This window comes from Lepidochelys olivacea, assembly GCF_965140295.1.
Source record: "Lepidochelys olivacea isolate rLepOli2 genome assembly, chromosome: 11".
Lineage (NCBI taxonomy): Eukaryota > Metazoa > Chordata > Testudines > Cheloniidae > Lepidochelys > Lepidochelys olivacea.
In genome coordinates, this window is record NC_140421.1 from 2,390,956 (window position 1) to 2,402,629 (window position 11,674).

At 62.3% G+C, this 11,674-nt stretch overlaps 1 protein-coding gene across 1 annotated transcript in view; it reads right to left on the minus strand.

Annotated features, from left to right (window-relative positions):
- The window catches only part of PLCD4 (phospholipase C delta 4), a 29,383-nt gene extending 22,047 nt beyond the window's left edge, over positions 1-7,336 (minus strand). Inside the window, exon 1 of the mRNA XM_084643527.1 lies at positions 7,306-7,336. The gene's annotated coding sequence lies outside the window, so the exon portion shown is untranslated. The remainder of the gene's footprint in view (positions 1-7,305) is intronic.
- Between the last annotated feature and the right edge of the window lie 4,338 nt (positions 7,337-11,674).

The window sequence follows — 11,674 nt, forward strand, 5'->3', positions numbered from 1 at the left end:
GGGAACCCCAGGGCTGGGGTCTAAGCTCCCTGCTCCCCCAGAAGGACGTGATTGAGGGGTCCTGGGGGTACCCACAAGCTCCGTTGTGGACTGTGTTCCTGTTGTCCGATAAACCCTCTGTTTTACTGGCTGGCTGAGAGTCTCAGTGAATCCCAGGAAGAGGGGTGCAGGGCCTGGACTCCCGCACACTCTGTGACAACTACGCTTCCCTCCTGCAACCAGGCCACCCCTGCTCCAAGTCCCACGCCGGCTGCTCCATCTTTCCTTCAACAGGCTTTGCCGTTGTTGTAGCTTCTGGGCCAGCGGCTGCAGCCTTGCTGGGCCAGGTGACTTGTACAGAGCCCACCCGCGGGAGGTGGCTTCACCGTCAGGCCACTGCAGCCTGCTCGATCTCACAGGCCCTGCAAACCTGTCTACACTGCTCCTTTGTGTCGCTGCTGGTGGGGGACTGGCACTCGCCCAGCTGCGGTCGTCAGTCTGTTAACGGGGTCCTGTTTGTTCGCTGGGTAGCTCACACACCTTGTTTCTTCTGACTCTCCTCGGTCGGGCCAGTTGATACCGTGGCCTTGGCCCCGCCTGCCCGGGGGCGCTGAATGACTGCCGCTACTCAGCGTTTCTCTTCGGTTTCATCTCAGCCACTGTCCTGAGGCTGTAGCTACCTCAAGGTTGCTACGGCCATGGGGGAGCTGCACATTGGGATGGGGGGCACTGGTAGAGCTGGGGGGCGGGGAGCCCAGGGCTGGGCTAGCAGGGGTTGTGGGTCAGGATTGAGGGGCACCGGCAGAGCTGGGGGAGCCCCAGGGCCAGGATAGCAGGGCGGGGGAGTTTAAAAACAGGACTGGGTGCCCCCGCAGAGCAGCATGGGGGGATTGTCAGGGCCTGCCTGCACTCAGCCGTCTCCAGTCACCTCTTTCAGCCCTTCAGTTGCGAATCTGGCCCTGGCGCATGGTCCGGATTCGGGAAAGGCCTGAGGGTGATTCACCAGGCCCAAGTGACAAGTCCCCGTGAAGACAGCCTCTCTCCTGGCTCGGTCCCCAAGTGGCAGAGAGGGGAGGGCCCGCAGAGACAGAGACGTACATGGGAGAGATGGGGGCGAGGGGCTCAAGCTCCATAGCCGTGTCCCCCTGGACAATGGGGGTTGGGGGGGGGGTTAGCTCCAAGGGGAACGAGCAAAGGTGCATGGGCAGCCTGCCCTCCATTCACAGGGACCGGGCTGCACCCGTGTGCAGCTGGGCAGGGCCTGCTGAGCCCCCTGCCGCTGCCCGCACTGGATGGACTGTCAGGCCCAGCGTGTCCGGGAACCCTGGCACTGCCCCGGGCCGGGGCCAAGCAGGGAGTTGGAGGTGGGGGGCAGGGGGCTGGGGTCTATCCCCGCTGCCCCTGCAGATCCCAGAGTGACAATCCCCAGAGCTTCCCTTGGGGCTGAGACCCAGCCCGCAAGGGAAATTATGCAGATAATTGCAAATGCCTGAGAGGCGGGCTGGGCGGGAAATTCCCCGGGGGGGGTAACAGCACCCCCCGGAATGAAATCAGGGTCCGACAGCCACACTCCCACGCCAGGGGAGGGGAGCTGCAAGGAGAGGGCGCGGGGAGGCGCTGTCTCACCCGCCCGCACTGAGGCCCTGAGATGGGCAGGGATGGGGCAGGCAAGCAGCCCAGCTCAGACCTTCCGGAGCCACTAAACGGAGCCCAGGCTGGCAGCTGGTGGCCAGGGAGAACCCCAGGGCCGGGCTGCGTCCAGCGGCCCCAGCACAGAACCTGGCTCCAGCCAAGTCCGGTCTGCCCTGCAGCTGCATCCGGCCGGAGAAAAGCCCCCAGGGAAGCACAGGAGGCCGGGGCCGCGCTGGGTCTCTGGAGCGGGCTGCAGCAGCCTGGCAGGGGTGCTGAGGAAGCAGCCAAAGGGCTGGTGGTTTCTCAGCGTCTGTCTCACATCCTGGAGGCTGGGCCAGATCCCCGCGCAGGCTGCGGCCGCTAAGGATCCTGCCGGCACAGATGCTGGCGGAGCCCAGGGCGGGGGTTGGGCTGGGCGAGAGGGGTAGGAGCAGCCTGGGTCTCCTTTGCGCCTTCTAGTCTGGAGGGGCCCCTGGCCAGCCGATACCTGGCTGCCCTCCAGCCCAGGGGAGTGGCCCAGCCGTCAGAGTAGCCAGAGCCCCGTGTGCCAAGCTCCTGGCCCGCCCAGCCCTCTGGGGAGAGGAGCGGCCCCAGGCCGGCGGAACTGCGCTCGCTGGATCGCCCAGCCCCACAAGCAGAGGGGAGCGGGCACTCCCAGGACAGGGCAGTGCCAGCCAGGGACAATGCCGACCCCTGCGGATACCGACCCGCTGGGCCAGGCGCTGCCCCCACACAGGGGAAGGGCAGCCCCTGCCTGGACGGCTCACCGGCTTTAAACCATGCCAGGCTGGGGGGGGGCTGGGGCGACAGGAACACCAGCCAGCTTCTTCCGAGTGTGCCCCGTCTGGCGGCACAGAGAGCCAGGGGCAGCAGCCTCTGCTTGCCCACTGCCCAACGGGTATTCGCTGGGGCCGCTCCGTGGCCGTCGGGCTGCAAGGGGGTCTCGCGGAGACCCAGGGCATGGGCCAGTTTGTCTCACCGAGCTGGGAAACGCCCCCCCCGCCCCGAATTGAACCCCCGTCCTGCCCAGAGGGTGAGGCTGTTTCACAAGCGGGAGAGGGCGTCCATCCCCAGCGGGTGCAACTCACCCTGATCTACCCCGGTGTCCTGATCTACAGCAGCCGAGCAGCTGCCCCTTCCCCGCCCGGCTCCCTGGCCCGCTCGGTCTCCTCCTGGCGGAGACGCCCCGCTTGGACACGCCCTTCGGAGCTGCTCCTTCCAGCCCACCGTACTGGAGTGCAGGCACTGCTGAATTTGTGCCAGGGCTGAGCCCCGGGACCTCAGGGCCTGGCACCTCACAGCCCCCGGCGCCCTGGGCCTGGCACCTCACAGCCCCCGGCGCCTCTGGGCCCGGCACCTCACAGTCCCCGGCGCCTCTGGCCTGGCACCTAATAGCCCCCGGCGCCCTGGGCCTGGCACCTCACAGCCCCCGGCACCTCTGGGCCTGGCACCTCACAGCCCCCGGCACCTCTGGGCCTGGCACCTCACAGCCCCTGGCGCCCTGGGCCTGGCACCTCACAGCCCCCGGCACCTCTGGGCCTGGCACCTCACAGCCCCCGGCGCCCTGGGCCTGGCACCTCACAGCCCCCGGCCCTCTGGGCCTGGCACCTCACAGCCCCCGGCACCTCTGGGCCTGGCACCTCACAGCCCCCGGCCCTCTGGGCCTGGCACCTCACAGCCCTCGGCGCCTCTGGGCCTGGCACCTCACAGCCCCCGGCCCTCTGGGCCTGGCACCTCACAGCCCCCGGCACCTCTGGGCCTGGCACCTCACAGCCCCCGGCCCTCTGGGCCTGGCACCTCACAGCCCTCGGCGCCTCTGGCCTTGCTGCATCAGTTATGAAAGTAGAACGGTTGCTTGAGCCCTGGCACCTCGGTCGTTGCAAATTAAGCCCTGAGTGCGGGTGAAACGAGGCCTGGCGACCAACGGCCCGGGAGCCGCAGTCGGGCTTTTTGCAGACAGGCCAAGCCGCGTGTGGCAGACGCTGCGTTCGAACCAGGGCTGCGGATTCCCGGAATCGGCCTGGCGCCCTGCCCGCGTCTTCGAGAAGCACCCTCAGCCCCTCCGCAGGGAGCTGCCCCGGCAGCAGGCTTGACCCCTCACTCACGAGCCCAGAGCGTTCCCGCCGGTGTGCGCCAAGGGGCGATTTGAGCCGGCCCAGAACCGGAAAGGGCGGCTCTGAAGCAGCCGTCTGGCCCCAGGCTCCCAGCGGGCACGGGCAGGCTGGAGAGAAGCTGACCCCAGCGGCGCAGCTTTGATCGGACCCACACACTGAGTTTCTGGGAAGGGGAGGGGGCCCTGGGACAGCACCGGCTGCTGGGCGGACCAGGACCAGCTCTTTGCCACTCGGAGCTCGGGTCCTTCCCAGCCACTGGCAAAGGGGCTGCAAAAGAAAGGTGCCCTAGCAGTGTTCACTGCAACCCCCCCTGCCCATGTCCATGCCACCCTCTCTGGGACCGGGCCTCCCCCCGTCCTCTTCCCCACAACCCCCCAGAGCCCACCCAGCCTGGTATCCTGCCTGCACCCTGGCTTCATGCTCCCCCCACCACAGGACGTCAGAGCGGCCAGACTGGGTCAGACCGAAGGTCCCTCTAGCCAAGGATCCTGTCTTGTGACAATGGCCAGGGCCAGGTGCCCCGGAGGGAATGACCAGAACAGGCCATCGGGGAGTGATCCGTCCTGTCGAGAAGTCCTTGCTCATTCACCAAGTCCAGCTGGTCTGGGTGGCGGCTGGGCTGGAGAGCCCCCGGGGGCTGGCTGGCGCCATGGTGAGATGGGGCAAGTGACCCAGGACTTCCCATTTGTCACTGGCTTGGTGCAATCTCATTGCTGATCACACCCCCTCCGTGGGCGTCTGCCCGGAGGTCAGCACTCACAGGTGGGAGCTGCTCCAGCCAGCCTGAGAGGGGATTGAACCAGGGAAGGGGGGGGGGGCAGTCGCCAGCTATCGCTGTCTCCCAGCCCAGCCTGGCTGCCTCTGGGGAAGATGCTTTAGCTAAACACAAGGGCTCAGCCCAGGGGGAACTGGACGAATGTCTCGGATCTGTGCTCTGCTCCTGGGCCTTTCTGGCGTTCACCTCTTTGCAGGCCCTCCTCTGGGGCTGGGGACACATGGCCCCTCTCCTTGCTTGACTCTATGGGGTGGGGGGACCCTGGGGCGAAGCTAGCAGGAGGAGAGACACATCCTGCTTCCCCCACCTGGCTGCACTCTGGCCCCCTCAGCGGAGCTCCCAAAGCTGGGGTGCTCCCAAGGCCCCCAGCCTCCCCCCCCCGCGCCCGACGGGGCACGCTAAGTTCGAGTCCACATGACCAGTCGCCCAGCCTTCACCCGCCCCACCCAAGGGGTCACAGCTCGGAGTGTCTCCCTCCAAGGGGTCCCAGGCAAGAACCGCTGGCCCATTCGCGCAGGGAATGGGCTTGGTTTGGGGGACCGTGGAGAACAGGGGAGGAGCGTGCCCTAGTGACTGGTGGGGGCAAGGCCCCTCAGCTGGTGGGAACCCACCCAGCCCCATGGACTTCACTTTGCTGCCCCAGCAGAGCCAGGGGGATTTCCAGCCCCTGCAGGGTCTGGAGGGGGGGAGGACGGGGCAGAGCGAAGGGTCCCAGTTTGATCACGGTCTGCTGGCCGTGGGATGGAGCTATGGGATGGAGCTATGGGATGGAGCTGCGGGGTGGGGGTGGGGGGGCGAGGACATGGCTGTGCTGGCAGGTCCGGCAGGGAGGGGGCTGGGTAAGTCTCTCCCACCAGGGTGCAGAGGAATGGGAGATGCTGCCAAGCAGCTGTCCCTGGGAGCAGGGGGTGCCTCTGGGTGGGGGGGGCGGGGGGATGCGTGATGCGGGACTGCTGAAGTGGGGACACCTGGGCCCTCTGCAGCTCGGGGCCCCCGGCTGCTGACTGCAAAACCCCACAGAGCACCAGGGAGAAGCCGCTGCCCCAGCCAGCACACAGCACCAGGTCCCCCGGGAAGGCTGGGGCCACGCTGCCCTAGGACACGGGAACGCTGCCAACTGCCTGGCCGACAGGAAGGAGCGAAAGGCCCTGGGGGGATTTGAACCCGCAGCTCCGGGGAGCGTGAGCGTCCCGCAGAGGCTGCTGTGAGCACCGCTTGAGGCACTGTGCCAGGAGTCAGGCTGCCTGGGTTCCATTCCAGGCTACCACAGACTCATGCTGGGACCTTGGCAAGTCTCTTCCTCGCCCCGTGCCTCAGTTTCCCCCGCTTGTGGCAGGCTGCAGGAAACAGAGCGCGTCAATGTACTTTGGGATCCCTAGGTGGAAGTGGCTGGAGGGGGGCAATCATCTGCCCCCAGGGATCTGGAATGACCCCTGCTGTCCCCCCCAGACGGTGGCACCATCCCTGCCACCCTGTGGAGCATGCCAGCTATCTGTAAAAGGCCCGTCACCATGGCGTTTAGGCAGCAGCTGAACACAGGGAAATCAAGGCTCCCAGGGGCAGCAGCTCCTGCCTGAGAAGCTGGGAAGGGTGGCAGGAGACCCAGGGCCCGATCCCCCACGGTGCTGAGCGCCTGCTGCGCCATGGGTGGTGGGTGCTGAGCCCCTCTGAGAGAGATCAGTCCTGGAGCCGAAAGGGGGCGGGAAGTGGGAGAGCCCTGGGAGCTGCCAGTGCCCAGACGGCCATGGGGGGGCTGCAGCTCAGAGTGCCTGTGTGACGAAGTGGGACTGTTCTTAATGTTTCCTCTGAATAGTGTGGGGGTGCCTCAGTTTCCCCTATGCAGTTCTTAAGTATCTAGGGGGTGGGGTTAGGGTGTATGATCATTGCAGAGCCCTAGAGGGCAGGTGTGTGCAGGAGTCTGGACACAGAGAATGGCCGACACCCTGTTTCCTGGCCACTGATGGCCTGGACCCTTCCCCCCTGCAAGGTGAGAGCTAAAGGGTTGGAGAACAAAGGAATCCGGTGACCTCCTGGCCCGGGAAAGGGACAAAGCCCAGAGGAGGAGGGGCTGGAGGGAGTTTCAGTTGGGGGCTGGCTGGGACATGGAGTGAAGGGCAGACGTGGTTGTCTGGCTCACTGCCCCCCAAAATGGACCCAGCTGAGGGGTCTTGTTCTCTGCACCTACAAGCTCTGTGTTAGACCATGTTCCTGTCGTCTAATAAACCTCTTTTTTACTGGTTGGCTGAGAGTCACGTCTGACTGTGAAGTTGGGGGGCAGGACCCTCTGGCTTCCCCAGGACCCCGCCTGGGTGGACTCGCAGGGGGAAGCGCACGGAGGGGCAGAGGATGCTGAATGCTCCGAGGTCTGACCCAGGAAGGGGGAAGCCGGGTGAGCTGTGTGTCCTGCAGACAGGCTGCTCCCAGAGAGGAGATGTCCCCAGAGTCCTGACTGGCTTCATGGGGAGCAGGTCCAGAGCATCGCCCGGGGACTCCGTGACAGCCTGGCACTGCCCGGCCTGGGTGCGTTACAGAGCCCGAGAGGTTAACTCAGGCCACAGGAGACCAGCTGGGAAACTGTCCCAATCCGCTCAGCACCGACCTTGTGAGAGCAATAAACCCAGCAGGAGCCAGCCCCGTCCAGCCAGGCATGTCCCCCACATACACCCCAGCTCCCTGCAGGCGCCTCTCGGCTCTGCCTGGACGGTGCCCAGCGCTGCGTCTGCAGCAGCAGGGCAGCTGCCCAGCAAGGCCCCAATGCCCCCAAATCCACGGGAAGTGGAGTTGCTACCGAAGCGGCTCCCTTACCAGTGGCCGGTGCCTCCCGCAGCAGCTGGCTCCCCTCCTCCGGTCCCCCTCTCTTCCCGGGGCTCCGTCCCAGGCTGCGGGCGCTCAGGGCAGCTCCTGACCCAGCAGCTGAGCTTGCCAGGAGCAATGATCTCCCAGTGGCTCAGCCCTGCCCAGCTCCCGCTCTCTCCTTAAAGGCACAGAGCCAGGAGCTCCCTGGTCACCCTGCCACTTGGCAGGCTGCTCAGCTGCCTGGAGGGATGGCGCAGGGAGCTGCTCCCTGGATGCCCGGCTGTGCATGGAGAGGAGACCCCCCCTCTCCACAGGCCTCGCCCCCAGCCAGGGACTCGCCTTCCCTACAACAGATGAACTCACCTGGGCCTGGATCCCTTGTAAGAATCCCCTGGCCTTGTTTTCACTTAATGCTCTGCCAGCCAGGACACCGGGGTTCCGTCCTCCATCCTGGTCTCTTGTACCGGTGCAGGCGGCAGCCGCCGGGGACGGAGACCACAGCTGGCGGGATACACCGCAGTCTTGGGGCCACCAGCAGACCAACCCGAGGGACGAGCCTTTGTGGCTAGTACCCCTTTGTCCCCCAACAGCATGGATGGAAGGGGAAGTCTGAGCGTGCCCTGGGCCAATGGCAGAGCCGGGTCGGGGACTGGGCCGCTGTCTGCTCTGGGGTCTACCAGGGTAGCTGTGGTCTGGGGGTCGCTCCCCCGCCCACCCCACGCTGCGGAGCGGCCAGGGCTTCCAGCCAGGTACAAGCTGGGTCCCGTTTAACCGAGCCGTAACGCTGCCGTTCGAGCTGGGCCAGGAACAGGCCGGGATTGAGGTTCCAGCCCTTTAGCAGGGGCGAGCGTCAGCTCAGAGGGCACCCGGAGGCTGGAGCCAGCTCTGAGCTTAGGTTTCATTAGCAAATGTAATCGCCGGCCTTGTACCAGCACCTTCACTGCAGGGTTTGATCATCCCCTGGGCTGGCTGCAGTTTAGACAGAAGGGGGTGTTGTGGGTTATGGAAATGAGCAGAAATAAATAAAGGAATGAAGAGGGGGGGAATAGATCCAGTGAAACGAATGAGAACGGAGCGATTGGAAATGTACGAAGAACTTCCTTTCACAAGGAACTGACCATGGCTGGGTGGCCGGCATGTTTGGTGTGCCCTCCTGCAATTCACCGCCGGCGCTGCAAAGCGGGGACCCACAATCACTGCAAACCCCGGCGGGTTCGACCTCCCTGCCAGGAGCTGGCACCTGGCTACCCCCACGTAGGGCAGGACGCAGGACTGGCAGCGGGACGCTGAAGTCTCATTCACAGTCCAGGGTTGTTTTTCTCCCAGGGAAAACAACAGGCCCAAGGGAGTTCTACGCAGAGCAGGCTGGGGGGGGGCTCACGGCTTTAGTGCTGGAGTAGCGAAGGATGCTGCTCCGCGTAGGAATGTGCTACCGGGCGCACTTATCGATCAACATAGATTGTAAGAAACTGCTATTCTATTGAAGTGTTACCCGCCCTAGCAGATGGCTCTAGAGAGCCGTTTCTTGCACTGTCGCGTATGTGAAATGGCTACGGGGAAATGGGCTCTCTGCAGCCCTCAGCGATACGTACAGAGTGTAAGAAGCAGCTTTTCTAAAAAGATGCTACGTTAATTGTACATGCTTGAAAACTCTTATCGCATTTCAATCTTCCCTCATAGGTCATGTTTTCTCGACCTGACATTTTCACAAACTTTACAGGTGTTCTCTCCAGGGCGTTCTCTAGGTCGTGTTTTCTAGACCTGACATTTATCAGTGTTCTCTCTATGCCATTATCTCAATCATTAAGATTTTGAATAGAAACGTGTCCAGAACTGATCCCTGGAGAACCCCGCTCGTTATGCCCGTCGTATCTATCGTTATGTCCATCTCGCTTTCATTTCCGTCGTTTGTTTATGAGAAGGTCGCGGGAGACAGTATCGAAAGCCCCACTAAAGGCAAGCTAGACCACGTCTCCCGCTTGCAGGCTTGTCACGCTGGTAAGGAAAGCGATCCGGCTGGTTTGACACGGAGACTGCTTGAAACACCCTTTTCGAGCAAAGTTGGACCCGTCGCCGCTGCAGACTGTCGGGACGTGCTGCTGTCCGTGACACGGCGAGGGGAGAAGCTAATTCCTGCAGGCAGCATTTTCTCACACCGTGGGTGGGTCAGACGGCTACCTGCAGGAATCGGCGACATCCGCTGGCCTCAGCGAATTCTCACCACTCGCAGTTCCCGAGAGCTGCGAAGGGCCGTACCTGTTAGCCCGGTGCTGTTCTGAACAACATCAGCTCTTATGCTAACGGAAAGCGAGGGGGGTTGGGGCCGCGCTAAAGAGATGACAGTCTTCACTCCTCTGCTGACAAAACGTGACCACAACCTTTTCCTGCGCACGTTTCTGGATGGTACACAGCTGTGGCCAGCTCAGTTAGGGCCCAGCTGGCCCGGCTACGGGGGCTGTGGGCCAGAAGCTGGAGAAGTCTCACTCTAGCCCTGGAGCGAGTGGGAAGGGGAGTAAGGTCCCTGACGAGGAGCAGTGCTGGGGAAGGGCAAGGGGAGCTGGGGCGCTCCAGCCTGGTAAACCCCCAGGCTGCAGGCCTTGATGAAGGCCTTTGAAAAGGTACAGGGGGGCTGCAGAGGGGCAGCCCGGGGATAGGCAAAGGCAGCAGGTCCTAACCCCTTGCCAATGGTGAGTGGCCATTACACTGCAGTCTGCCCCAGTGAGCGGGGGCGAGATGATGACTGGCAGTAGCCACTGAGGCAAGGTGGGTTTAGAGGGTTGGGGGTTCCCCTGGGAGGGGAAACCCAGAATAAGGGGTTACTGCGGGGGCAGCACCCCAAGGTAAAGGGTACCGGGGTCCGGCAGGGACACGGGTGCCAGCGGCAGGTGAGACACTGGCCAGTAGGAGGCGCTCTGTACACTGGAGAGCTAATTCCCTAAACGACCATCAGGAGGCGCTGCGCTGGTGAGTCTCGACCTCGCTCCAGTGCCATTGGATTAGAGGAGCTTTTGTGGCAAGAACCACCAGCAGAGCAAGGTGTGTGTAATATCACTATGTTACAGACTCCCACCTTAACCTGCGACTTCCCAGCTCATGAGGATAAACGAACTAACACCCTGGGTACCAGTAATATTCTAAACTTGACCTTGTCTTTGTGGGTCAATTGGACAAGTCTGTACAAGCTAATGAAGAAAAACAACCAAATTATCCAGCTGACGGAAATTTTTGGCTATTTTACATCAGGGACCTGAAATATAAAGAGTATCTGCACAAGCAGAGCAAATTATAACACACCATTGGTATGATATTCTTACAGGATGGGCCCCCTCTTGGCCTTCAACTTTAAAAATTGTTACACCCAATTATTCTGTTCTTTATTCCGATAAGTTTAATGTTAATTGTAATGTGTGGTAAGTTCTGCTGGATGCTGAAACCGCCAGCTCAGATTGTTTCAAAAACATGATACAGCCTTGAGACAATTACATCAAGTGTGACCCATTCAATCCCTGTGGACTGAAAGGCCATCTGCGGGTCAGCGTGGGGCTGAAGTTAGGAAATTGTTTCTTTTCTTTAATTACTATTATTAATATGACTTTATTTAGTGTCCAATGAACAAACCAAACTTCACCATTCTAACACTGTAACTCCCAACCTTCGAAATCGTTCGTCACACGTGTTTTAATAAGATTCCATATTGTAAGTAAAGCCCCATTTTAAAATGCTGGCTCCATTTTGCAAACCCGGCTGTGACCTCTTCAAGGGGGTTCAGGTGTGTGAATGGGGGACGCGTGGATAATGGGGGCCGCCTCCAGCCGCGGCCTGGCCTGACAAAGTCGAGTGCAAACGCCAGGGGCTGAAGAGCAGACCACAGCCCTGAGTAAGGGAGAAGAGTCCACCCCAAAAGAAAAGAATGAAGGGACAAAGGATGCACGATCAAAGCCAGGCCCAGTTGGCGGGCGATCCGTCACACCGAACCCAGGGGCTGCGTGACACAGCGAGACCTACAGACTCCTGTGCCGCCCCTGGGCTGGGTTTGGCCCTCTGCCACCCTCTGCCAGTGCCTCCCTCCAGGGCTTAACTCCACCTCCCCCCCATTCCTGATTTCCCTTTCGCCCCTCTCCTGCCGCTGGCTCCAGCTGCTTGATTCCCCGACCAGTCAATTTCCACCCCCTGCTCAGACCCTGGCCAAGCCCCATCCTCCGATTCGCCCCCTTTGCCACGTTTTGACCCCTGTCTAAAGCAGTCCGCAGAATCCTACGGGCATGTAACGAGGCTGGTTCTGGCGGGACCCAACGGAGAGTGCCAAGTCAGGACAAACTGCTTCAAGCAGGGCAGTCACAGCCCAGGGCTGGGGTTTCTGTGCCCACCAAGGCAAACC